Here is a 25,757-nt window from a genome sequence, read left to right on the forward strand (position 1 = left end):
GCCGTCCTGCCACATTGCACCCTAACATCTTCTGTGTAGTCTAAGACAAATTTCTGTGGGTCTATGCTGGCTAATAAGTTTACTATTCACACAGTCATTGTAGACTGTTTATCATCTATAATAGTCCTTTTTCATATTTCCAACTTTGACTTGGTTTTTTTTTTAATTTTAAGTAAAGGGAAGTAACTCACCAACCCAAAAGACTGGTTTACTGTCTGATTAGAGCAGTGGAAAGCGGAAGACTTCATTTTCAAATATTTGATTTATTGGAGCTGTGGATACTTTTAAATAACTTATTTCAAACCATTCAGGTACTAACCCAGATGAAAATAGTTTTAAGTTTTAAAGGAAAAAGTTAACTGTTCTTCTTTTCCCTGATATACAAAATGTATAAAATTATAGGTTGGCAACTATATATGTTTTTCCATATGTTCTTGATCAGACTTCTTTTTTTTTCAAAACTTAGTAATATTTGTCCCAATCTAAAGGCATTGCAGATTATGCTTCCCTATGAGGGAATGTTTACAGGTACTTTATCTGCAAAGAGTGAAAAGTAAAGAGGCTTTCAATCTACAGTATGCAATGCTTTTGAAAATTTTAAGATAAACTGTGTTAACATGACTTCGTGATTTATTAATTTCATTAAAAGAAGAAATGTAGTACTTGTATTAAAACATGTCTTAGTTTTTTGACAAAACTTTAATGTATTTAAAGTTATACAGTATAAAAGAGTCTTGTTAGATATCAAAATAAAGTGCAGCTAATCGCAAACCTTGGCGTAGAACACTTGCTTAGAACAAGTTGTGTTTTTTTTTTGTTTTTGGTGCAAGTCTTAATTAATTCCCAGTTTACGAAATGGAATTTTTAATCCTTGATTTGTGAATATCAATCCTTTTAATCCTCTTAATTGCCTCTTAAGAAAATAATAATTCTGTTTTGATCTAGTGAATGACGAGGCATATAATATGGTTAAAAATAGGGGTCACCATTCTTTTTTTAATGAACTATATGACCATGGTCAGTGTAATACTTTTAGACAAGGACCCAGTCATAATTAAGTAAAGGCTGCTTAAGAAGTTCATAGCTTTCAAAAACTAAAATTCTTTTGTGAATCTAGTTAATGACAAGGTATGTAATGTGGTTGAAAATAGGGATCACCATTGTTCCGCTGTGTGCCTGATACTTTTAGACAAGGAACCAATCATAATTTTGGACAAATAAGGGTCAGCATGTCAGAATGTTCAACCAACAAAATTTTAAGGCATGAAGATTTTCTGTTTTGTTTCTATTCCCAAGCCTTGTAGTGGCCATCACATATGTATAGATTCTCTTTCAGTAATGAGTGTTTTAAAATATTTCTTCAGTTTATTGAGCATGTTAAAATCTTAATTTTACCATAGAGAGTGGAGAAATAATTCAAATCAAGAATAGGCTTGAGAAGAATCATTTAATCCCATGAAATCTGTAGAAACCTTGGAAATGTAAAATGGTGGGAAAACTCTGGCAAAAATTAAATCACGCCCAGTGGTTAAAAAAATTGCATACATTTTTAATCAACGGCTTATTAGTTTTCTTCTGTTTTACTTTTTGCAACAGGAGAGCAAGATTAACTTTACAGAATTATACCTCCCTCCACCAGTCCCTCCCTTAAAAAATCTCAACATCTAGCCCAGATATTATAGGACTGTATAGGATTCAACTACAAATGTAGCTTGAAACAAGAACAGTACACATCATTTTACTCACCCAAATAAATTTTTACTAGCCCCAGGCTTCCAGATAGCGAAGGCAAGCATTGCACCACTAAAGATTAAACCTTAGACCCTAGTCTAGATGACAGCGCAATAACAATCCGTTTTGGCTAAAGAACTAATCCATTCATTTTATCAGGGGGTCCTTTTTAGTCTCCTATCAGCTTTGGCTGAAGGAGACTTTAGATTTGCACTCTGTCCATCCTAGCCTCTATCTGTTGGTCCATCTATCAGTCCATCTGTCTGTCTGTTCAGAAAAAATGTTTTCCACACTTTTTTTCTAAAGTCTTGCAGATATTGAGCTGATTTTTGGTATGTGAGTCTACCCTTATGAGTTTAAGAACAAGTTTATGTTTCATTCCACTCACACTGATTTTTGTCTGAGTTATGGCCCATGAAAAACTACCGAAATTTTACTTTTTTCTGCCCTTTTTTTTCTAAATGCTTGCAGATATTAAGATGATTTTTGCTATGTGAGTTACAGATCAAGTATACATTTGTTTCCCTTTGCTGATTTTTCCCAAAGTTTCAAAATCAAGGTCATTTTATCAGTTTGGCATTTATACTTGATGATCCAAGGTATTATTTGGGTCAGTGGTAGGGGACTATGTATTGTTTTGCAGTACTCTCATAATGCTTGTTGAACTGACTTTTAAGTGTGCCTAATAGTGGAATATTTTTTGCCACAGTTTAAAAGGTAGAGGGTTGTGATCATACCAAAATACTCAGACGCCACCACATTTTTTGTGCCTATCCCAAGTCAGGAATTTCTTGCCTCTGTATGTCTTGTTTTGTTTTCACTTTCAGTTTACTTTTATGTTGCTGGAGTGTATAGGGGCAATTGTTTCTCTGTACCTGTGTATAATGTTGTTTTGGTACTAGCTGCAGTCTGCCCTGTAGTGTGGGGGTTTCATTATTGTTCATTGAAGACCCATGGGTGACCTTTAAGGGTAACATTCTACATCCCAGTGGAGTTGTTGCCTCTTTGACATATTCACTATATTCATTCTTGTTTTAGATATTGTTAATTATACTTTTTATTCAGAGAATAAGATTTTGTTAGGAAGAGATTGATGTGAAAAATAGAATTAAAAATATTTAGATTCCAAATTGAACATGGTTTTAATTTTATTATATTTCTTTTAACATTTGGGGTTGAATCAATTTAATGCAGATAAAATCTGGTAATTGCCGCTCCCTCTTGTACAAATACAAATAGTAAGATAGTGTGCTTCTAGGAGCAGGCATGATATAAGGGGGAAATAGATATTAGATTTTAATTAGATTTGGGTGTTGAATATCACTGTACTTTACAAACTCATTGAAATAGAAAGAATCAATAAACTACTGCACACACAATAAAAAGCTAAAACCATCCTCTATGAAAGTACATTTATAAAAGTGTCGTAAAGTTGCAATTCCTTTAAAGTGCTACTCAAATTTTTATGATTGAGCAATTTTTATGATGCACCTTATCAAATCAGTTTGAAAACTCTGTCTGCACTTCCCATTCCCTGGAGAATGCTTAACGATATAGCCTAATATATTTGTTTTCAACCTGAAATCGTTATAAACAGAAACTGATATATTTAGTGTTATGTCTTAATAAGCTGAGTCTTTAATGTAGCCAGCGGTAAGTAGGTAGAGTAAGGTCAATGCTAATAACTGCTATAGTTTGGCATTGAGATGGAGAAACAGTTACTACTTCCGGTATTTATAAGCTAAACCATACCTTATACAATTTGTAATGTTTGGTCTATGTATTCAGTGTGAGGCCAAAATTAGAATCACCCACATAAAAAATGTAAGTTTGTGGAAGGTTTTTAATTACAATTACCATATTTTATATATTATAGTAGGGGGAGGGGGGGTAACTTTCTGCATGAGCTGTTCCAAAGGTGAACAGGTATGGTGAGGCCAATTAGTATTTATTGGTAATTGTCATCCCAACCTGCCCCTTGAATCATCCTTACACATATATCTTCTTTTTACAAAATTATTATTTCTGAATTATTTTCATTTTAAATACCAGTCCATATAAAATTCAGACACCGCCTATAGTAGATGTGATTCATGGTTTAGAAAAACCCACTGAACAAATGATACTTTTCAAGGTAGAAGAAAGCTGTATTTTTAAGCAATAATAGTCCATTCTGTATGTAGATATGTATATTTGAGAAAACCATACATATGTCTTCCATTAGAATAAACCAAATCAAACCAATTCAGGAACGATAACTCTTTTAAAATGGCAATTTCATACTCAAACTATATAATTTTTTATTTCAAAAGTGCAACAACTGAAAGACAAATTATGTGGTCTGTAAATGTTTCTGAATAAGAAATAAAAAGTGAATTTGCATGATTCACCTCCTGTCTGATTTTTATAATGACTGCTACTTAATACCTGTTACATGCTTATGTTCTTTACACAGTGCTAAATACTTTAGCTCGTTTTAATGGCAAAAAATTGGTTGGCAATGAATGAAAATATGACAATCCTACAATATTTTATCTACATAGAACTTTTGTTAGTGGTGATGTGAAAGAAAGAAACCACAATGTTCCATTAGTTCATCAAGAACAACTATATATTTCTATAAAAGTCAGCCAATGTGGTCCACTTTTCTTTGGGAGGCAGAAGAAAGTATAATATTCATTAGTAAATCTGTTCCTGGTTTTTTACTGAGCCATGTACTTTCAAATTTCTTCATTGATTTTTGAGACAGGTTTTTTCCCCCACCACCTTTTGTTAGAGGAGCTAGGGACTACCTAATTTGGTGTTTGGTCTTCCTTTCACCCATCTTTGCTGAGATTGTTTCCTTGAAATTTGCTGAAAGAAGCTTGACTAACAAGAAATATTTAAAATTTTGAGATCAGTAGGAAAGATTAAGCCATGTTAGTAAAAAAGATGGTCATCAACCCAGTTCATGTTTGTAATAAGTACTATAGTATTTAGAGGAAAAGGGTCTGAACTTAAGCTGTTTCATATGAGGAGTGGAATTAGTGAAGTTATCATTATTTAAGGAGTTCCTTAATTATTAATGGATATTCACAATTCAATTTCAAGATCTTCTTAAATATTTCTGGACCTCCACAATTTGATTGAAGAACCTCCTGAAATTAAATTATGGAGGTTCGGTAATATTTAAAGGACTTCCTGATATAAAATAATTATTTATAGAGTTCCTGAAATATTTCAGCAGATCCTAAAATAAAATTGTGGAGGTCCATAGGTAATTAGGGACCTCCATAAATACTTAAAGCTTCCTTTAATAATGATAATTTTGACTTTTATTCAATGACGTAATTTCAGGTTTATTTACAAGAGATAGGGGAGGTAGGGAATATAATAGCAATGGAAAAGTATATATACAACTCAGAGCCACCTTATAGTTCGTTTTCATCCAAAAGTTACTTACAGAGGAAATTTTGGTGTTATATATAAGAAACAATGGTACCAAACACTCAGAGTCCATAAAAGCATCCTGATAAACATTGAAGTTGCATAGATATAAAGACTATTTTCTATTCATAAAATATTCGAAATTACATGATAATAACCAGAATATTTTAAGTAGCACTCCAGCTAAGGATCATGCAAAATTTGATTCATGGGTAAAAAGCCTACATATTTTTATTTTTGATATTTTGTTTGAATTGCCATAGTAAACAGAAATTAACATGTGGTTTTTCATATAGCCAGTGCTCTTAGGAGATACAAATTATATAGAATGCACTGTAGATTTCAAAATTAAGGGAAATAAATAACACTCAAATGCAATAGAATCTGTTGGATTTTCAATGTCGACTATCTCCTAACAGCAGGCAGATTGGAATGAATAATTACACATTTCATAGTATAGACCCACAAAACATAATTACAAAAATATAAATATCTAGTCTTTTTTGGGGTGTATCACATTTTTCAGATTCCGCATGATTCTTACAAAGACAGCTACTTAAGTGACAAGAAGTCCTCATCCATGCCTTATATTGCCACAAGACTAATCTAATTAAAATTAGACCTATCATTATTCCATTCAGTCACTGCATGTAGAATGTAGCAATACAACCTGTAAAAATTTAGTTTGACTGTTGCATTGATGCATGAAGTGAGCAGCGCAGATGGGGACTCTGGCATTGTACCTCACAATGAATGCTTTTTGTTTTTTTAAGCCACCATTTCCTAGTCCTTTTTCTAGGTCTATGCTTCACACCAAAGGTCTTACTCAGATGATTGTATCTTACACCTTGATGGCTTCTGGATAAAGCCTCCAAAAATGGCTGAAATTTCCGATTAGAATTGTTTTAATATAAGTTATATGATGACATTGATAGGCCAAGTATTTAATTAGACAATCAACTGATCAGAAGTTCATCACATCACGGTACTTTAAACCATGCGCTGTATTGATTCTGTGAAATGCGACTTCTAGTAATTGTTGTTTACTAATTTCTTAAGGTCAATCATGTTGTCTATTGGCACATTATCTGGCATTTGTTGGGTGCGTGTTTGAAATCTGTAAATCTTTAAAATCTGATCAAAAGTTTACACATCTTTTTTTTTAGCTTGGTTAATAAGCCTTCAGTCTAAAGTACAGTACAGCCTGTCTGAACAGACCTTAAATAATCTGAAAACCAGACACTTTTTAATGTCCCTTTATATCAGTTTTATTTAGGTCTTAACCAAACCAATTTCAAAATCGAATATGGTACAGATACATGTTCCAATGTATAGTCCAATAATTAACTCTAAAAATCTCTGTGCCAGTTTTGTTCTATTTAATTTTAACCAGCTTTGATAAAAAGTATTAAACTCAACCATCAGACTAGTGACTAAAAAGTGCAGACAGAAACATGATTTGATGACTGGCCTAATTTGTTTTGCTTGTTCTCTTGTTGTCTTTGCAGTGTTCTAGGATTCCTATTTCCTGTTACCCGAGGCAAATGAAATTGGGGTCAGGGAAAATTAGGTACTTGGCAAGTTGAAAACTTCATATGCTGTAAGGATTTGTTTTGTTAGGAAAGCCATCATTGACTGTGGGAAAGTTCATTTTATATGGATTTTTCCAGAGGAAATCTCAATTTCTGAAAAATCTTAGAACACTGCTTTTTATGTTTTGTCTTTGTGATCCATGTTAAGCATTCCTAGTTATGGAAATACATGTATAGATGGTGTAGACAGGATGCAAATTGAATTTTTTTTTCATCTGGGAAATTTTAGAATAATCTAATCCTAAGATATTTAGCTAATAGTTGCAGTTAGGTAATACAGAAAGGTAGAGAGTAATCTGAATGGAAAGCAGTTATTTAGCCTTGATAGTACAAGAAATATTATACCCCATTTCTTGGTAATTACTGGAAACACCTTGTTGGTCTGTTGTGTTGTCTATCAAAATTTTGTTGCAATTATCTCAGTACCCAATTAAGTGATTGATTTTAAATTGTGGTATGTGGCTTTTCATAGATGGGGCATATGTTGTAAGTAAGCACTTTTTGTAAATTTCCTATTTTGTGGACCTTGTTCACTATATGGTAAATGAAATCTAGGCTGCCACTGCACAGATTGTTTTCAAATACGGTAAATGGCTTTATGTAGATGGGGCATACATTGTAAGCTATTTTGGTTGATCTCCAATATCAACTTCCTGTTTAGTGGGATTGCTATAGTCGTTTTTTATATTTATGGAATGCAAGCCATTTTAGCAAGTTTTTCAAAGGGACGTAACCCATCAACCCCTGACAACCTGGTTGGCGGTCTCATTGGGGAAAGGGAAAACTGTAAACATTTTTCTTGGAAACTTCAACTATTTTCGCATCGGTAAAAACCTGAATGGTTTGAAATAAGTTATTCAAAAGAATCCAGTTATTTACTGTGGCTCTAATTAATTGAATATTTGAATTTGAAGTCTACTGCTGTCCATCGCTCCAATTTGACAGTAAACCAGTTTGTCGGATGACAAATTTGTAGAAAGTTACTCCCCTTTGCTAAAAATGTTAAAAAATGAAGCCAGTGTCGGAAATATGAAAAAGGACTATTTCAATGGGGTAGCAATTAGTACAAATTCATGTTCAACTGTTGGCCTCTTGATCGCTGGACTAAAGTTGAATGTATGAATAGTTCTACTGCTAAATTCTGAACACAATAAGTTTTGGATAAACAGCTGCCAATCCTAAAATTAATGGAAATGTATTTTAACACAATGTTTATTTAAGTTAGCAGCTTGAAAAACTGTTTTGATTTTATTGGCTTTGGGAAAAGGTTTTAACTGTTCATTGCTGCATTATAAATGGCAACTTCATATAATGAATGTTTTTGATCAAAGATAACGCTAGGATATTTGTTAAGATATATTGAATGCTCCTGATAATTCAATTAGACTAATTTTAAATTTAATTGTCTTTGGTGTTTAAAAAAATATGATTAAATTTACTAACATTTTCACAATATATTTGTTTTTCAAGGTTATTAATTCATTAGAGTCCTCAATTGAAAAAAAAATATTGCTTTGTAAAATTATTTTAAAAACATCACTAACTCAATGGTATTCCTTAATGTTCCCTAATGGAAACTTTCATAATACCTCCACAGCCAAAACATGTATGTTAATAGCAATCAGTATTATATTTAACCTAATTGTAAATCTGTTAGTAGTATACTAACAGCCTGTCAGAATTAAGCTGGTACTGATGAAGAATACTATCTGTGACTCAGGGCATACATAAATTTTATTTAGCTTTTTATATACCATACATGAGCATTGTCATGTTGTGTATGGGGAATATATGTTATATATCTGGAATATTATATTTTAGTAGGTGGTATATTATGTATCCTGATGTGAAATGATATGATATGTATCAGGAACAGTACATTATGTTTGGGGAAAGATAAATTGTGTATGGGGAAACAGTATATTTGTTCTTAAAAACAGTATATCATGTGTGATAAATTGTTTATTGTATATGGGAAATGGTTTATTAAGAAGAAGAAATTGTATAATGTAAATGGAAAATGATATATTATGTATGAGAAATGATATATTGTGTATGGAAAATGGTATATTATGTATGGGAAATCGTATGTTATGTGTGGGAAATGGTATATTATGTATGGGAAATTGTATCTTATGTGTGGAAAATGGTATATTATGTATGTTATGTATCCATATCAAACATTGAATATTACATTGCTACTGAATTGTTTTAGGTCTTTGTACAACTCTTTTACAAGTTGTGTTTGGATTCTGTGTGATTATATCATAAAAAGATCCATTTTACAAGTTGTGTCTGGATTCTGTGTCAGTATGCCATTAAAGTTGTATTTTACAAAGTTGTGTCTGGATTCTGTGTGATTATGTCAATAAACAAAATCTATGTATCTTGTATTCAAAGCCCATGGTTAATCTGGAGAGGCTGTTTATTGTCCCCTGTCTACAATACAGAATTTAGCTGATTAATTTTTAATGTAAATGATGTTTTTCTACATTACATTTTATGGATCTTTGGGATATAAAGAAGCTATGTATATTGACATTAGCACTAAATATGCTTTTAACCCAGAAAATGTTCCTAAGGTAGTGGAACATTAGCTCCAATTATGCTGGTAGGAGGGCATGGTGATTAAGGCATGACTGAATAGAATTATTTATATGGGTAAATCGTGACTTGTTAATATGCCTTTTAGTAACTTAGACTATTTACAATGTGTATTGACTATTTTGTGCATAGTCATAATTTAAGCTTGATGAATTGTAGGAGCCTCTTAGTTCCCAGGCTGAGCCTTACTTTCATAGCAACTTATTTTTAAAGGGATATTTGATGTATTGGAAGGGGCAAATTTGACACCCCCTTCAGTTCTGCAGTCTTTTGTGCTTGCCTCCTAATCCACTTCATTGTAAATTAACCTGTATGTATGAGTCTATACCTTTTTCATACTTTTGGCAACTGTCTGTATTCAATTTATCATCACTGTGCCTGAAACTAGTGAAACTTATTTCAGGGTTTGACACTAACTTTTCATGATAGGTAGCCCACAGGACCATGTAATAGATAATTATGTAGTCTTCAAAATTATTTTGTGGTCCTGTTCTTAGGACTAATGAAATTTTAAGAACTAAATGAGCTAGCCCAAAGGACTACTGTTAGTGTCGAACTCTGCTTATTTATACCTATTATGGAAGTAACTTCTATGAAGGTTGGGATTCTTATGTAACTGTTTATTTTTTAAAGGAGATAGTTATTGATTGATACTTGTAATAGAGATTATACAATTGAAGATTTTATGTTGAAATGTGAGAGGAACCACTATATCATTAAATATCCGGTTTTGTCCATGTAAAATAAGTACTTCTTGTAGTCCATTGGTTTCAATTTTTTTATGACTACAATAAATTTGTGATGGTTACAGTATCATGCTGCCATTTTCATTGTCTTTATCTTCAACAGTTTTGTCATCATCCATCATCTGTAGACTATTTGTTTTCTAAACACTAACTTTAGTTAACATTTGTAAGTGTAGGAATCTGTACAACAAGGTGCAATTCAAGTAAACAAAAGCTGGGATTTATTAGGGGTTTTTATTTGAACCATGTAGAAATGAGGGCCAAAAATTGGACTAAAAACAGGCATTTGTATGATGTCTGGTCATGTGTTAATAGGTATTGATAAATGTTTGTCCCTTTATTTTATGGTACCTATCTTTGATTGAATCACTTTTACCATAATGACTTCAGACAAAATTACTTGAAATATAATTTCATCACAAATGGTACACATACAATTATATCAGGAAGACTGGATTTAACAACCTACTATATCCGATTATAGATAGAAAACTAACTTTTACTACAATAGTGCTAAAACTTCATTTACCATTTCGAGAATTTATTGGGCAACTAATCTTGGAGTTAAGTTGTTTCACCGATTTTCAGATGCTTCACTGTCTTATCTTAATGCTTCATACATCAAATTTATTATCTTCTTTTGTCATTTTTTGTTCTACTTCTTTTTATGATTTATGTTATTTTTATTAAGCATTTTTCCAAATGAGATTAATTTTACCACATGATATTTCACTGACTTTTCCTGTAGATGACAATTACTGAAAAATATATTGTAATCATTTTCTATATTACTTCTTTTATGACAATGTATTGTGTTTTATACTTTTAACTTTAATTTGCTATTTATTGGGATTCAACCTTCTTCTTTTTACCTCTGTCACCAACAGTAAAAGCAGGTTTTGTTACTGCACAACTCCTTCCATCTGTCAATCTTAGTGGTGCCTACTCAACCTTCCAAATTCTATAGGTTCAACCAACAAAACCAACAGTATTGTGATTGGACCAGATGACACTTGTTTTCCAGTGGTCTAGAAGTCCGATATTGTTTTCTAGATCTTAATCAGTGAAAGAACTGTAAATCTTGTTTAAATAAAGTGCCATGTTGAGGCTGAAATTGGACATTTCTTGGTCCAATTAGGCTGCTTGGGTCAAGCATTTCTTCATTTGATGGACCTACAGGTCACCATTTTCTGAAAGAACTTTGTGAAGATTGTCTACTTTGCGTAATCTCTGACTCAAGAAGTGTTATTCAAACATGGCACAATGTGTATACACATATTGAATATGTTCATGGACATGTTTAGACTTTTTTCTATATTTTCAGCATGTTGAACTAAGCCATTTTTTAGCAAGGGTATGTTATCATTACAAATATAGTTCATTACATTATATTTTTTAACTTCCTTAGTATTATATATTCATATAATACTTATGTGCTGACAAATAAATGATTGTGATGCAAGTCTAAATATGTATTATACTTGTTTGTATTAGCTTCTTATGGATAGGACAATTCTTATATTAGAGTATTTGAATATTTAGAGTTTACTTTGCTATGAATGTACTGGTGATAACTGAGCGGGTGGAGGGGACTGTTTTTAGTCCCATACTGGCTTTGCTAAGGGAGACAGGTTTGTTCTGTTTCTGTCACACAGGTTTTCTTTACTTGTTCTCCATGTCATACAGGTTTTCCTTATTTGTTCTGTCTGCCACACAGGTTTTCCTTACTTGTTCTGTCTGTCACACAGGTTTCCCTTACTTGTTCTCTCTGTCACCCAGGTTTTCTGTGTTCTCTCAGTCACACAGGTTTTCCTTACTTGTTCTCTCTGTCACATAGGTTTTCCTTGTTCTTTCTGTCACACAGGTTTTCCTTATTTGTTTTGTCTGTCGCACAGGTTTTCCTTACTTGTTCTTTCTGTTACACGTTTTCTGTGTTCTCTCAGTCACACAGGTTTTCCTTACTTGTTCTGTCTGTCACACAGGTTTTCTTTATTTGTTCTCTATGTTACACAGGTTTTCCTTGTTTTCTCTGTCACACAGGTTTTCCTTATTTGTTCTGTCTATCACACAGGTTTTCCTTACTTGTTCTCTCTGTCACACAGGTTTTCCTTACTTGTTCTGTCTGTCACACAGGTTTTCTTTATTTGTTCTCTATGTTACACAGGTTTTCCTTGTTTTCTCTGTCACACAGGTTTTCCTTATTTGTTCTGTCTATCACACAGGTTTTCCTTGTTCTCTCAGTCACACAGGTTTTCCTTATTTGTTCTGTCTGTAGCACAGGTATTCCTTACTTGTTCTCTCTATCACACTGGTTTTCCTTACTGGTTCTCTCTGTCACACAGGTTTTCCTTGTTCTCTCGGTCACACAGGTTTTCCTTATTTGTTCTGTCTGTCGCACAGGTTTTCCTTACTTTTTCTTTCTGTCACACAGGTTTTCCTTACTTGTTCTCTCTGTCACACTGGTTTTCCTTACTTGTTTTCTCTGTCGCACAGGTTTTCCTTACTTGTTCTCTCTGTCACACAGGTTTTCCTTACTTGGTCTCTCTGTCACACTGGTTTTCCTTACTTGTTCTCTTTGTCACACAGGTTTTCCTTACTTGTTCTGGGTTTTGGTTCAATTACAAGCCCTAGACTTGGACACTAAAACTTTTATAAATATAACACATTTCATTTCTTCCTGTGGTGATTTTTATATGTGTAGTATCTTAAGGAGTTAACCAACCAAATGCATGTTTAGTACTGCTAATTACAAGCCTTAAACTTGGGAGGGTAAAGCATTCCAAAGTAATTTCAGATTATTCTTATCTTCTTGCTGTCCTTGAAAACTGAATATTTAATAATATTTTCAGTTTAATGAAATAAAGTCAAGAAGATCAACCTCTTACAGAATTACTTTGAAGGTGTCAAATTATGTTCTCTTTTTGTACACCTGTCTTTTCATGCTTGTCTTTCTAGATGGAGATATATAATACAGGTGTGTGTCCGTAAATGTAAAAATCTTATCCTGTGACATTCATTTAATATCAAAGTAAGAGCTGAATCAAGCATGAATGATGGATCCATATTCATTCCATCTGTTCAGTGTTTGACTGAGTGCATCATATCTGTTGAATATTGTCTTGGCAAAATATTTTCCATTATTCATTATTTCCTAATTTTTCATCATAGAGTTAATAGATATTTTAAAAATGCTAAAAGAAGTAAATAGGGGAAAGCATATCATATGAGATAGTACAGCTGTTTATCATTCCCCTGAAAACAAAATTTGGGGTGCAAATAGAACTTTGTCTGTCTGTTAGTTTGTCCCTCTGTTCACTTAAGGGCTTTGGGGAAATTGTAAAGGAATGTTGAACATTATCTGTAAATTTGAATCACAGAAGTTATGGTTGACGAGGAGGGCTCTAAAAGAGGATAATCATACTTAAGGGTTTTTGCATGTGAAAATCTGGTGCGACAGGGACTATGACAGAAATTTACAGGTAGGTTGAGCATCATATATACCGGTAGGTGTGCATGATACCTCCTTTCCATACACGAATGGTTACAAATCTCCAAAATTTACAAGATTCATAAAACTAACAGGAATCCTTGTGTATAAGCCACTTTTATGAGTGATTTGCAAGTGATTCATGATTGGTAACAAGTTTGAACAATCACTTTATGATTAAGTAAGAATGCCAATGCGATATTGATGCCTTTGTGATACTGTTCCACTTCCTTGCTGTTAAATATGAGTGATTTACAAATGCATACAATATTGATAAGAATAGTTGTGAGTACAATGAGAACTGTTATGATTTGGTCAAAGCTTTTACAGGTAATTTATTAATGGTTTAAGATAACTTTTTCTTCAGTTGAACATTCAACATGTTTTATGAGTGAAATTAGTCAATATTATACCAAAAATTATTAGAGCCCTGTCACAAAAAGTGGCGATCACCCTATAGTGATCACTTTGTCAGTCCACAACAAACCTGTCTGGCCTGTAACTTTTTTGTCTTTTATTGCAGGCTTTTGATATTTTTGCATATGGGTAGATCACTTAAAGACAGTGTGTCACATGCCATTGATAGAGCCCTTTGACCTTGAACTTAGACCTCAAGTTTTTTTCATTTTTTTTTCATGAAAAACTCTTGTCCAGGCTGTAATTTTTTTGTCTTTTGATATAGGCTTATGATATTTTGCATGTATGTGGATTACCTAAAGATGATGTGTTGTGTTGTCTATCGATCTATGGATAGTGGCCTTTGACCTTGAACTTTGACCTCAAGGTAAAATTTCTGTTTTTCAGTGACGAACTTGTTTCAAGGCTGTAACTTTTCAGTCTTTAGATGTGGGCTTTTGATATTTGGAATGTGGGTAGATCAACCGAAGACAATGTGTTATGTACTATAGATGGTGACCTTTGACCTTGAACTTTGACTTCCAGGTTAAAATTAATGATTTTTGCACAACTGTTGGTCTCTTGATTGTAATGAGTGTTGCATGATAAATTTAATTTGTTAAGTATGGCTGATGTACAGCAGAGCCCACAGGGACGGATTCCATCTAAATAATATCTAGTTTCTACATCTTTGCACAATGACAATATTTGCAAAGTGCAGGCTTGAATTCATGTTTTCACCTTAAGTTTATTTTTTTTATGTTACTTGAGTGTATAGGGGCAACTCTTTCCCTGTACCTGTGTATAATGTTGTTTTAGTACTAGCTGCAGTCTGCCCTGTAGTGTGGGGGTTTCATTGTTGTTCATTGTAGACCAATGGGTGGCCTTGGGCTGACATTTTAATCACAGTGGGGTTGTTGTCTCTTTGATGTATTAACCATACCTATTCTTGTTATATTATCCTTTAAAGATTCGTGTATGTAAAGGGGGTATAAAAAAAATATAATTCCTGTTAAACTCCAAAGGGATATACCTGTAGTATATGTAAAACCTGATGAGTGTAACTGGATCCTACCAACTTCTCAAAAATGAAAGTTAAGCATCACATGTAGGTGTGCATGAATGAATGTAAGTATTGAAAGTATTCCAAATGGAAATAGTTGTTCATAAGGGTTAAACATTTTACAAATAACTCAGTTTGAAGGTGGGTATTCTTTTTGTTTGGTAGCTCATAGTATTTCTAGATTCTATCATGTTCTTTTGCCACTTCATATAAGGTGACTGAAACTTGGTCCAATCTCATCATGTGGAGTTGATAAGTGCTTATATTTATCATTGAAAGTCAACAGATTGTTTCAAAGCTCTGGGGTGTCTGGTATATCTGGTTTAGAAAAAGATATTTTGAATACTCTAAGGCTTTTTACTGAATTATCTACAATAACAGTACATTTGTTTTCTTTGGTGACTGGAATGATCTATAAGTGAATAATTCATGAAGAATAGACTTTAATCTCCTGGATAATTGTTGATGCTTAATTCTCACTTGTTAAAAAAGGCCATATAAATAGATTTTTTACTTTTCAAGTCAAGTTAATAGCGGTTTTATTGTGAAAAATGTCGAGACTTTGTCTGGTTTTAGTAGTATTCCATCTTTTAAAAATCGGTTTCCTGGCTAATATTAGATCACGATTTCATGGAATTCTCAATTGCCATTTTGGTTCTTGTAAACTGTTTTCCACTGAGTTAAAATCCATACCCATTCATAATAATTGACATCAATGATTCCGGTTCTCCAATGTTACATGTCAAATTACACAGCTTCAATTAGATTTTTCATAGACCTAGACAAAATTGGAGTGTACTTAGATAAGGCAGCTGATTCCAAACAATAGGGTGTTACAGATCTCTTTGATTCGCAAGGTTTTATTTCCTGTAAGTAAGACTGCTGATTCCAAACAATAGGGTGTTACAGATCTCTTAGATTTGCAAGGTTTTATTTCCTGTAAGTAAAAGACTGCTGATTCCAAACAATAGGGTGTTACAGATCTCTTTGATTCGCAAGGTTTTATTTCCTGTAAGTAAAAGACTGCTGATTCCAAACAATAGGGTGTTACAGATCTCTTTGATTCGCAAGGTTTTATTTCCTGTAAGTTAGACTGCTAATTCCAAACAATAGGGTGTTACAGATCTCATTGATTCGCAAGGTTTTATTTTCTGTAAGTAAGACAGCTGATTCCAAACAATAAGGTGTTACAGATCTCTTTGATTCGCAAGGTTTTATTTCCTGTAAGTAAGATTGCTGATTCAAAACAACAGATCTTTCTGATTCACAAGGTTTTATTTCCTGCAAGTAAGACTGCTGAATCTCCTCTATGGGATGTTAGCGATTTTCCAGATTAACCAAGTGCTATTTCTGCAAGTAAGACAACTTAACCCTAACAATAGGGTGTACAAGATCTCTCTAACTTGTTATTTCCTGAAAGTAAGACAGCCAATTCCTATCCATAGGGTGTTGGTTATCTCTCTACTTTAGCATGATATTTCCTGTACGCAAGGCAACTGAATCATAGTCATAGGGTGCTGTGGATCTCACTGATTCACAAGGTTTATTTCCTGTAAGTAAGACAACTGACTCCCAACCACAGAGTACTGGCGATCTCTCTGATTTATAAAACTTTATTTCCTGTAAGTGAAACAGCTAACGTCTAAAAGTAGTGTTGGAGATTTTTGGATTAACTTGGTTTTATTTCCTGTACATAAGGCAACTGAATCATTACAATACAGTGCTGGAGATCTCTCTGATTCAGTGGGTTTTATTTTCTGAAAGTAAGACTGCTGATTTAAAGTGTTATTTCAATGAGTATGACAACTGATTTCCAACCATTGAGTTTATTAGTCTAGTACAAATACAAAGAAGTTGATTGAACTTTTAATTTTTATCCTGAAATGAATGTAAAAGTAAAACTTTTTTTTTTTTTTTTTAAATTGTTTTTTTGAATATAGTCTGGGTTTTACTACATCCCCCTACATCATAACCTGACTAGCGTGTAGTAGGGTTTTGTAAACATGTATATAATCCTCACTATATTATATTAATTTGAAAGACTGCATTTATCAGGCTTACTCACTCTCACTCTCTCTCAATCTCTCATGTTCAAGAGACAATTATTCCATGATACATACATATCAATTTACAATTTGAAATTAAAAAAAAAGACCAAATAGTAAAACTACAGTCAATCAATCAATAGAGGCATAACATCATTGGAGGGAAAAAAAGAACATTATAAATGTCTCTATTTTTAAAATTTTTGTATCAACAGGAATAACATACAGACTGGTTGATTTTCCATCTGTAAATTTTGTTTTCAATTTTATGCTGTTTTCTCAACAATTTAACTTGTATAATTGTAATGGCATAAAACTTAATTGTTGAAATGACTGTTAAATTAAAAGTAAGTACTAGTTTTATTGGCCGTAATGGAATTTAAACAGTTCAGGTGTGAAGACGAAATGTAAACAACTTATTGCCTCATCAATTTTACACCTCTAAAACTGTTGACTTTAATGAATGTCCTCTGTAGATTGATCTATTTATGTCAAAATATGTTCAGTATCACCATAAGATGGTTAAAATAACAATTATTATTTTAGATGCTGTTTAGACAATTTTCGTTGGGTGTTAACTTTGGTGTACTTTAGTGGTATGTCTAAAAATGCCAAAATAAATTCCATAAAAATATATTCTCTGTGCTTTAGTACCAAGTGCATCACTTAGAATCCGCCAAAATAAGAAATGGCACAATTTTTCGTATACCCATTTGCCTCAAAATCTTTTAATTTTACACCTGCCAAAATAACCCACCATACAATAACAGATATCCTTCATGAGCACTTAAACATTGAGAAGTAGGAGATCTTAATCTAAGTATTGGAGGACTGATTGTTGGCAATTATATAGTTATCCAGACACTACAGAGGAAAAGATAAACTTTAGAATCTGTCTTGTCTGTCTAAATATCTGTACAGTCATCTCTCTGTTGTGTTATGTCGGAATTGTTCAATGAGTTAAAGTAAATTTTTTGAAGTACATTAATAAAAATAAAATCCTTCTAAAGGGAGATAATCATATTTTAGTTTCATACCAATTTAATGGTCTCTGTATTGTATTAATATTCCCATAGACTTCTGTGGTGAAGTGCATATTTTTAGGATTTAAAAAAAATGATTTAATAAAACTTTCACTTATGTAGCATTTTTAAGGACATATGAAAAAATAATTTCCTGCATAAAAAGTAGGATGAGTCCACAACGACTGGACAGAAAAGTAGTCTTGAACTATAAATATCTATTTTCTCTACTTTCACTTCCGTTTTGCACTCATCAAACCAACCTTTTCAGGGGAGCATTTTTATGTTATAATGTTAGATTTTCTTAACAAAAAGGTTGTCATCTTATAGTGTTATGTTTGCTCTATTTTTATAAGTCATTGTTTATATCTTTTGACAAAATATTAGTTTGTAAAGAGGCAGAAAGAAAATGCACTATATTTTTATACCCTCCATGTTTTGATGTACACCAGCTCAGAGATATGCAATGCAAGACTGGTACCTTATATGACTGAGCAGGAGATAAAACTTTAGTAAGCTAACCTAGTATTTTTCTGACACAGTCGGTATATTTTCATTTTTTACCCTTTTACCTGAAAGACGCACTTCCATGGAAACGCAAGTGACCTGATCGCAATTCTGTTTCCCGATTGGCCAATTACTGATAACATAGTGGCGTTTGGAAAAAACTGTATCGAAATTGCGTGCCATGTGTTATTTCCTGAATGAAATGCTAATAATTAAAAGTAGAAAGAACATAATTTTACCACTTTGGCTATCTTATTTAAAGATAGTACTTGTTAACCATATTCCTATCGGTAATTTATTTTTTGTTGATATATACCAAAAAATCAATGATGGATGCAGACCTGGAAAAAGTATTTCAGTAGAATTAGACTTTAATGTCATCAGAAACCATTCTCATTAAAATTGCTATGACATGTAATAGATGTCATTATTTTCTTTACTGCTATAAAGTCCTTATTCTGTGAGCTATTCTAGGCTGTAATTCCTTTTCTTCTACAACTTCAAAGCATTTACATATGATTTTTTTTTCTTTGAATGTCGGATTTTTAATCTTACAAGTTGCACTGTCAGTTTTTTTCTCTCTTTATAAGAATTACATTAAAGTGTATTAATATCTTTGAACTTTCTTATAAAAATCACTTTTGTGTAATTTAGCGATTTATTGTGTGATGTTATCAGTTTTTGTTTGGGGACAAAGCTGTGTTAAGAATAGGCCATTTGACATTAAGAAGTGAAGGGGGTTTGGCTTAAGATTTTTCAAGAAACATTTGAAAATACCAACACTACTGCAAGGAACAGTAGGGGATGGTGCTTTGTAAAAAACTTATCACTATTGCATCAAAAAGTTAAGTGTCAGACTAATTGCATGAATAAAATTGGTTCTATAAAGAGACTCTTTTTAATACTATCATCAAGCCCACAATTAATCTCAATGGCAATTTTGTGTCTACCTTTTGAATGTTATTCTGTATGTAGTGTTGAGGGGAAGATGATGTCTGTCTTCTTAAGTTATTCTGTATATTTCTTACATGAAGGCACTTTTTGGAGTTGACCAGTGTAAGACAGTGTTGAGTGCTCTCATTATGAATCTTTCTATTTTTTCGTTTTTGGGACAAGGATATTTATATTTTCAGCCATGAGATATTTTTTATACCCCATGCAACAAAAGTTGCCAAAGGTATAATGTTTTTGACCCATCCGTCAGTCCATCATCAGTTTTCTGGAATTTTTTGTAAACACTTGCAGATATTGACATGATTTTTGGTATATAAATTCACCATGATAAGTTACAGGTCAAGTGTAACTTTTGTTCTGCTCCAATGATTTTTACTGAAATTACAGGCCTTGAACGTAGCAAAATTCACAGAAATAACAGTTTTCTGGACTTTTTTCCTAATCACTTGCAGATATTGACATGACTTTGGTACATAAATTCACCACGATAAGTTACAGGTCAAGTTTACGCTTTGTTCCACTCTGATGCTTTTTACCGAAATTACGGGCCTTGAACTTAACTAAATTCACAGAAATAACTGGTTTTCGGACTTTTTTTTCTAAATGCTTGCAGATTATGACATACTTTTTGGTATATTAGTTCACCATGACAAGTTACAGGGCAAGTGTATGTTATGTTCTGCTACCATGATATTTACTTAGGATTAACTAAAACTTAAAGAAATCACAGTCTGGAGTTTGAAACTACCATTCTGAGTAACAGAATTTAGTTAGACGATAAAGGTCTAAAGCCCAAAAAACATTCTTATTCTTGTTTTTATCGGGGTCCTTCTACATGTATTTATCTTACAAACAAATTTACTTGAGTATCCAACATGGGGACGCTTGGGGTATGTGAGTGCGCTCACTAAGGTTCTTTAATTATCTCATATACTGATGACATTAAGCATTAGATGTTTATCAATTCATAATAAAGCGTTTTATGACATATTGTAAATACAAAAGAAAAGTGCAAGCAGGGCTTTTCTGAATTGTTGAACAGAGACAAAATTGATAATGGTAGTGAGAAAGAGTCAAACACTGCTAGAAAATGCTAGACTAGAAAAGCTCAGACACCTTCAGGTAAGATTCAATTGATCTGTCATTGTCAGAGCTATTTAAGAGAGATTGAAATCTTACCCTTGGGTGTCTGAGATTTCTTTGTCTTTCATTCTAAATGGTGTTAGGTTTTTAATATTTTACTCTTGGGTGTTATAGATTCCTCTGTCTTACATTCTCCATGGTGTTATATTCTTAATATCTTGACATTTTATATTAGATGGGGTTGTTTGCATCAGTTGGAAGGAGTTTGTTGTCTGAATCAACCATTGAAAAGTTACGGAAAGCTCTTAATGTTATTTATTTAGAAACTAGACAACCAAGACTTGAAAATCTTTAGACTATTGAAATATGTCATTTTCATAGATTTCTCTTTGGTTTTCATCCTCTAAGATTCTTGAGAAATTAATATATATTAATGAATTTTGAACAAGATTTAGTCATAACTGAGACAGTCATGAAAGAATGTTTCACAGTTGATGATGTAGAACTGATATCAATCAATCAATCAATCAATCAATTTAGTCAATCAATTTCAGTTAGTCAGTTTACTTATCTATCAAGCTATCAATCTAACTTTTAATTGATTTCACTATCGGTCCATCACATCTAACTGTACATTGTTTCAATATAACTATCACAGTGGATGACATTCAGTCTAAAAGATACTGTCAAGATATGGCCATTATCTCACTACTGTATCTGTCCTAAGTAAAATAATCGTAACCTTGTATTGAACCACCATGTCATGTCCATAATCACATTAATATCGACTAGTGTTAAATGATGTCATATTAAGATTTATTGTTATTTTGTGATTATCTTTTCCTATTAAAGCCCATGTGTGTCATTAATATGATCAGAGAGACATTAGTCATTTAGCTTGTTATTAAAAAAGAAAAATATTCTTTTAAAAAATGTTAATTAAAATTCGGTCTTGGGTTGATAAGGTCATAGAAATATGATTATTTAGGTTTATATTGAAATTGAAACCAAATGCAGGGATATCATGAAGCCTGATCATGCACATTTGTGCTTTCATTGTCTTCAGATTAAAAATCTAAAATCATTTTACACTAAAACATGAACAACTCAAAAATAATAATAAAAAAGAATGATGGCCTTACAATCTTTGACTAGTGGGCTGATGAGAATTTTTTCCTGTGAGGGATGATTACCTGTCCTTTAATTTTGATGTTGCCATTGTTTTGTTTAGAGTTGTCTGTGACATATTTTTTAAGGCTTACAAGTAATCATTTATTCATAAAAACAATTTTTTTTTAGCAATTTTGTTTTCACAACCTTTCAATTGTTCACACAAAAGTAGTGAAATTAATAGCACAGCAAATGAAATGAATAACTTACAGTAGTTAGCTTTAATTTCTATGCCTTTGCATCTCAGCTTAGCTTATATATAGCTGATTTCAAAGTGTCTCTTATCTAGCTAAAAAAAAAGGAAATTTTATAATTTGTACTTTAATTTTGTTTTTTATGTGTCAGTTTCTGTAAGAATCAGGTCGTATGTGAAACATGGTATGAAAAAACCCACCATTTTGAAAGTGTAATTTGACTATTTGCATGACCAGAATCAATCAGAATTTCAATCTCATGTTGGTGAATTGAGTTTTCATTTATCGAAATGCACTGAAAATGAACATTTCAGTGGCAGATAACTCTGTCAAAAACCTCATTTTTGTAACATTCTATTGAAAAATTTCTGAGCAAAGCCAGTAATGCAGAGATCAAATAATGGTCTTTTCAAATAGAGAGAGCATCCTTGAGTGATATTTTATTGTCAGATCGGTGAGATTTTGACATGCATGTTTCTAATTTTTCCCATTTTGTCTGACTCTTACAAACACTTACGCTTAATATCAGCTTATTCTTATGTCTCATATTTTTCTCATTTCAGGTAAGTGCCGTTGTTGAGTTGTATGGTAAGGGGGATAACTCTAAATGTTTTAAGTCTAGCATGCCATTTATGAGTTGATATGCCAACTATCTCAGAAAAACTGAAAACACACTGCATTGTAAGTAAAATAAATCAGAGATGGTATACTTTTAAAATTTAATTGTCATTATTACAAAACGTATATGATCTATGGTGTTGAGAATTTACAGTATTACAAAATCTCTACCTGCAATTTTTACAGACTGGTTTCAGATATTTTGCTAACTTTTGCTATCAGACAATACATGTTAACATTTTTTTGTGAACATGAAATGAGATCTACCAAATTTGGAAATAAAGTTCGAAATAGATTTTTCAGTGCACATTTTGGCTAAGCTGGCAGCTTTAGTCTAGGAATCTTTTCTATAGAAACTTTTTCAAAAGTAGCTTATTAGTGATCCAAAGTACACTTCATTTTTCCTTTGATGTACATTCTCTTACTACCCCAAGTTGAAATAAAATGCCAGAAATCAACACATTAATATGATGAAGGATATTTTTAGAAGTTCAATATGTATTATCACAAAAACAGACTATAGCCTGTATTGTAAAAGCTCTTGCTGCTACAGTTCAATTTCTGAGCTTACAAAGGGGAGCTTACTCTGATTGTTCTATGCATTGATAGTATTATACTAATTGTCAAAGATATATGAGTCTGATTGGCTTGTTATTCTGTTCCATTAATATCAATAATTGAAAGTGCATTTTAACTTTCAACTTGTTTCCGATTTATCCTTAACAAAATGACTGTGTAGATATAGAGCTAGTATGAAAAAAAAACAGCTTTAAAAAGTTAACTCTGTAAGGCTCTTCAAAGTTTATTGTTAGGTTCTCAGGAAAACTAAAAAAAAAGTGAATAAAGGAGGCATGTCTTTTTACCATTTGTTTTGGGTAAAAAATTTATAAGGGTGCTTTTAAAATGAAAAAAAAAATGATGAAGGAGGTGTTTTTTTCCAATTTTATTCATTGATAAGGCAAATATATGTGTAATGATGCAGCCTCAGAAGAAATTAGAACCAATTAAATAACTTTGTGAGGCCTACGTCATGTGTTTTAACCTTCTTGTCCTCTAATGTTATCTACTTTTCTGTGTATTTAAAAGGAGATATAAATTTCTTATCCATCCTTGTAGTTGTCAAAGCAATAAGAAATAATTCTTTTAGGTAAAGTAGACCTCTTTTTATCACTCATTTTTTCAGCCATTTTGTATTTATTTAAACGATTTTCCTCAATTTTGAAGAGTTTCATTTGAACTTAGAAAATTTATGGTTTCAATGGTATTATAAAACTGGCTATGAATACAACAATTTCATGGTGATAAGTGCTATTGCCAGTTACAAAACCTCTGTGACCTTCAAAAAGTCCTTCAGAATTTTATTTAATACAGTGACATAAAATTTAAGCTTTAAAAATTGATTTTATTGCACTGAAAAATCAAAAAATCTCTCACCGGGACATTTTGTAATAATGGCACAATGATTTCCATTTTTGGAATATATTATGTAAGATGAGTATATAGGAAGTCTGTTCAAACATAGATTGGTTTTCTTTTTGAGTTCTGTACAAAGGAATGGGTCTGCTAATTCATATACCTTTAATTTTAGAATTGAAAAGATCTTTTGTGGCTGTGCTTTATTTAGTTTGAAGCATTTTGGACTAAAAATAGTAGGCAATGTTCTGAACTATTGGTTCTGGAACAGTTTTCATAGCTATGCGGAGGTTCAAATTACTGCTGGTCTGGGACCCTCAATTTCTGATGCAGTACCATTAAAACTTCATTTACCTAGGCCCTGGACCTATATATTGTAAACACATTTACACTTAGGGCCTTTCACTTACATGTGAGGGACCTTTCATTTAGGATGCAAAAAAGTCCAGGACCTTTCACTCTTGAAAGTAAATTAGAATCCTTGCCTAGATTTACTACCAAATAAAGTCTTTGGCCTGTTTCAGTCTTTCGGAAAGTAATTATTCATATTACATAAAACGTCCCTATTTTGGATAGTGATTTACTAATTAACTGTTAGCAGACCAGTGTACAAGTTCTGTAGGTGAAAACAAATTTCCTACTATGAATGCATGAATTCAAGCCTATTGAATTTGCAGTTCCGGTAGATAACTCCAAAAATTTGTAAACAAAAACAAAACAAAACAAAAAAAAACTTTATCAGTTATTTATTTCATAGCTTTTTAAGACCCAAGTTATAACAAATAAACAATTTCTTTGCTTCCGTTTACAATGTTTATAAAGGGGGTATTATTGCAGATTGGTATCATCCAGCAGTGATTGTATTGCACCTTTTAGTTGAATGATAAATACATCTTCCATAATTGATACTTACTGCTAGGACTTGTTACAGATTAGTACCAGGAACTTGAAGCAGCAGAATCAGGGGAAGGAAAACACGTCCTTATCTCCTGCATTCTTCTTAATGGCATGTGTTGTTGTATGGTAGTAGTAGTACCCATGTTTTAGAACGGAAATGCATGTTGAAGATTTATGATTTACTTTATCTGATTTACAGGTAGATGTATGTCTTTTTTTGGTTCAGAATACAGGGTTTTTCTTCAAAGTTTATGGTGAAATGTAGAATGTCTGTCTGCATTACACATTTACACATTTTCCCCAGTCCAGATCCTTAATTTATTTGTATTAAAAATTGAACAGACTGATTTAGTAACCATTGATTTACTGGACCTAATATTTTAAGCCTTTTGGGTGAAAATGAATTAAAAACACCACTCACAAATTTTCATTTAATTGTTTCAGGATCACATGAGCAGAGCTCATGTAATGAACAAAATAGTAGGGTTATCATAGCTTTTAACCTCTGAATCTTTTTCAAGGTTAAAAAAAGTTAACAATAATTATCTCTGAAAAACAGCTGTACCTGAGCCAGTAGTGTACCTGGTAGTTCTGTATCAGATAATATACAACTACATCATCTCAGATTAAACTATTTATGATGCCATAATTTGAAGGATAAGGATAGTAAATTTTGAAGGAAAGAATTAACAGTTTAGGTTTGGTATAAGCAACTTCCTGGAATATTTGCTGTTGTACATTGTAAGAGTAATCAAGGGAACCAAGGTTATAGCGGTAATCAAAAGAATGTAATCCAGGGACAAAGACCA

At 32.4% G+C, this 25,757-nt stretch overlaps 1 protein-coding gene across 3 annotated transcripts in view; it reads left to right on the forward strand.

Moving 5' to 3' along the window:
- Positions 1-25,757, forward strand: part of LOC148603241 (5'-AMP-activated protein kinase subunit gamma-1-like) — a 215,845-nt gene that overhangs the window by 29,874 nt on the left and 160,214 nt on the right. The gene's annotated exons all lie outside the window — the stretch shown is intronic.

The sequence above is a fragment of the Perna viridis genome, chromosome 11, assembly GCF_037379345.1.
Source record: "Perna viridis isolate PV_CMFRI_1.1 ecotype Kerala chromosome 11, ASM3737934v1, whole genome shotgun sequence".
NCBI lineage: Eukaryota > Metazoa > Mollusca > Bivalvia > Mytilida > Mytilidae > Perna > Perna viridis.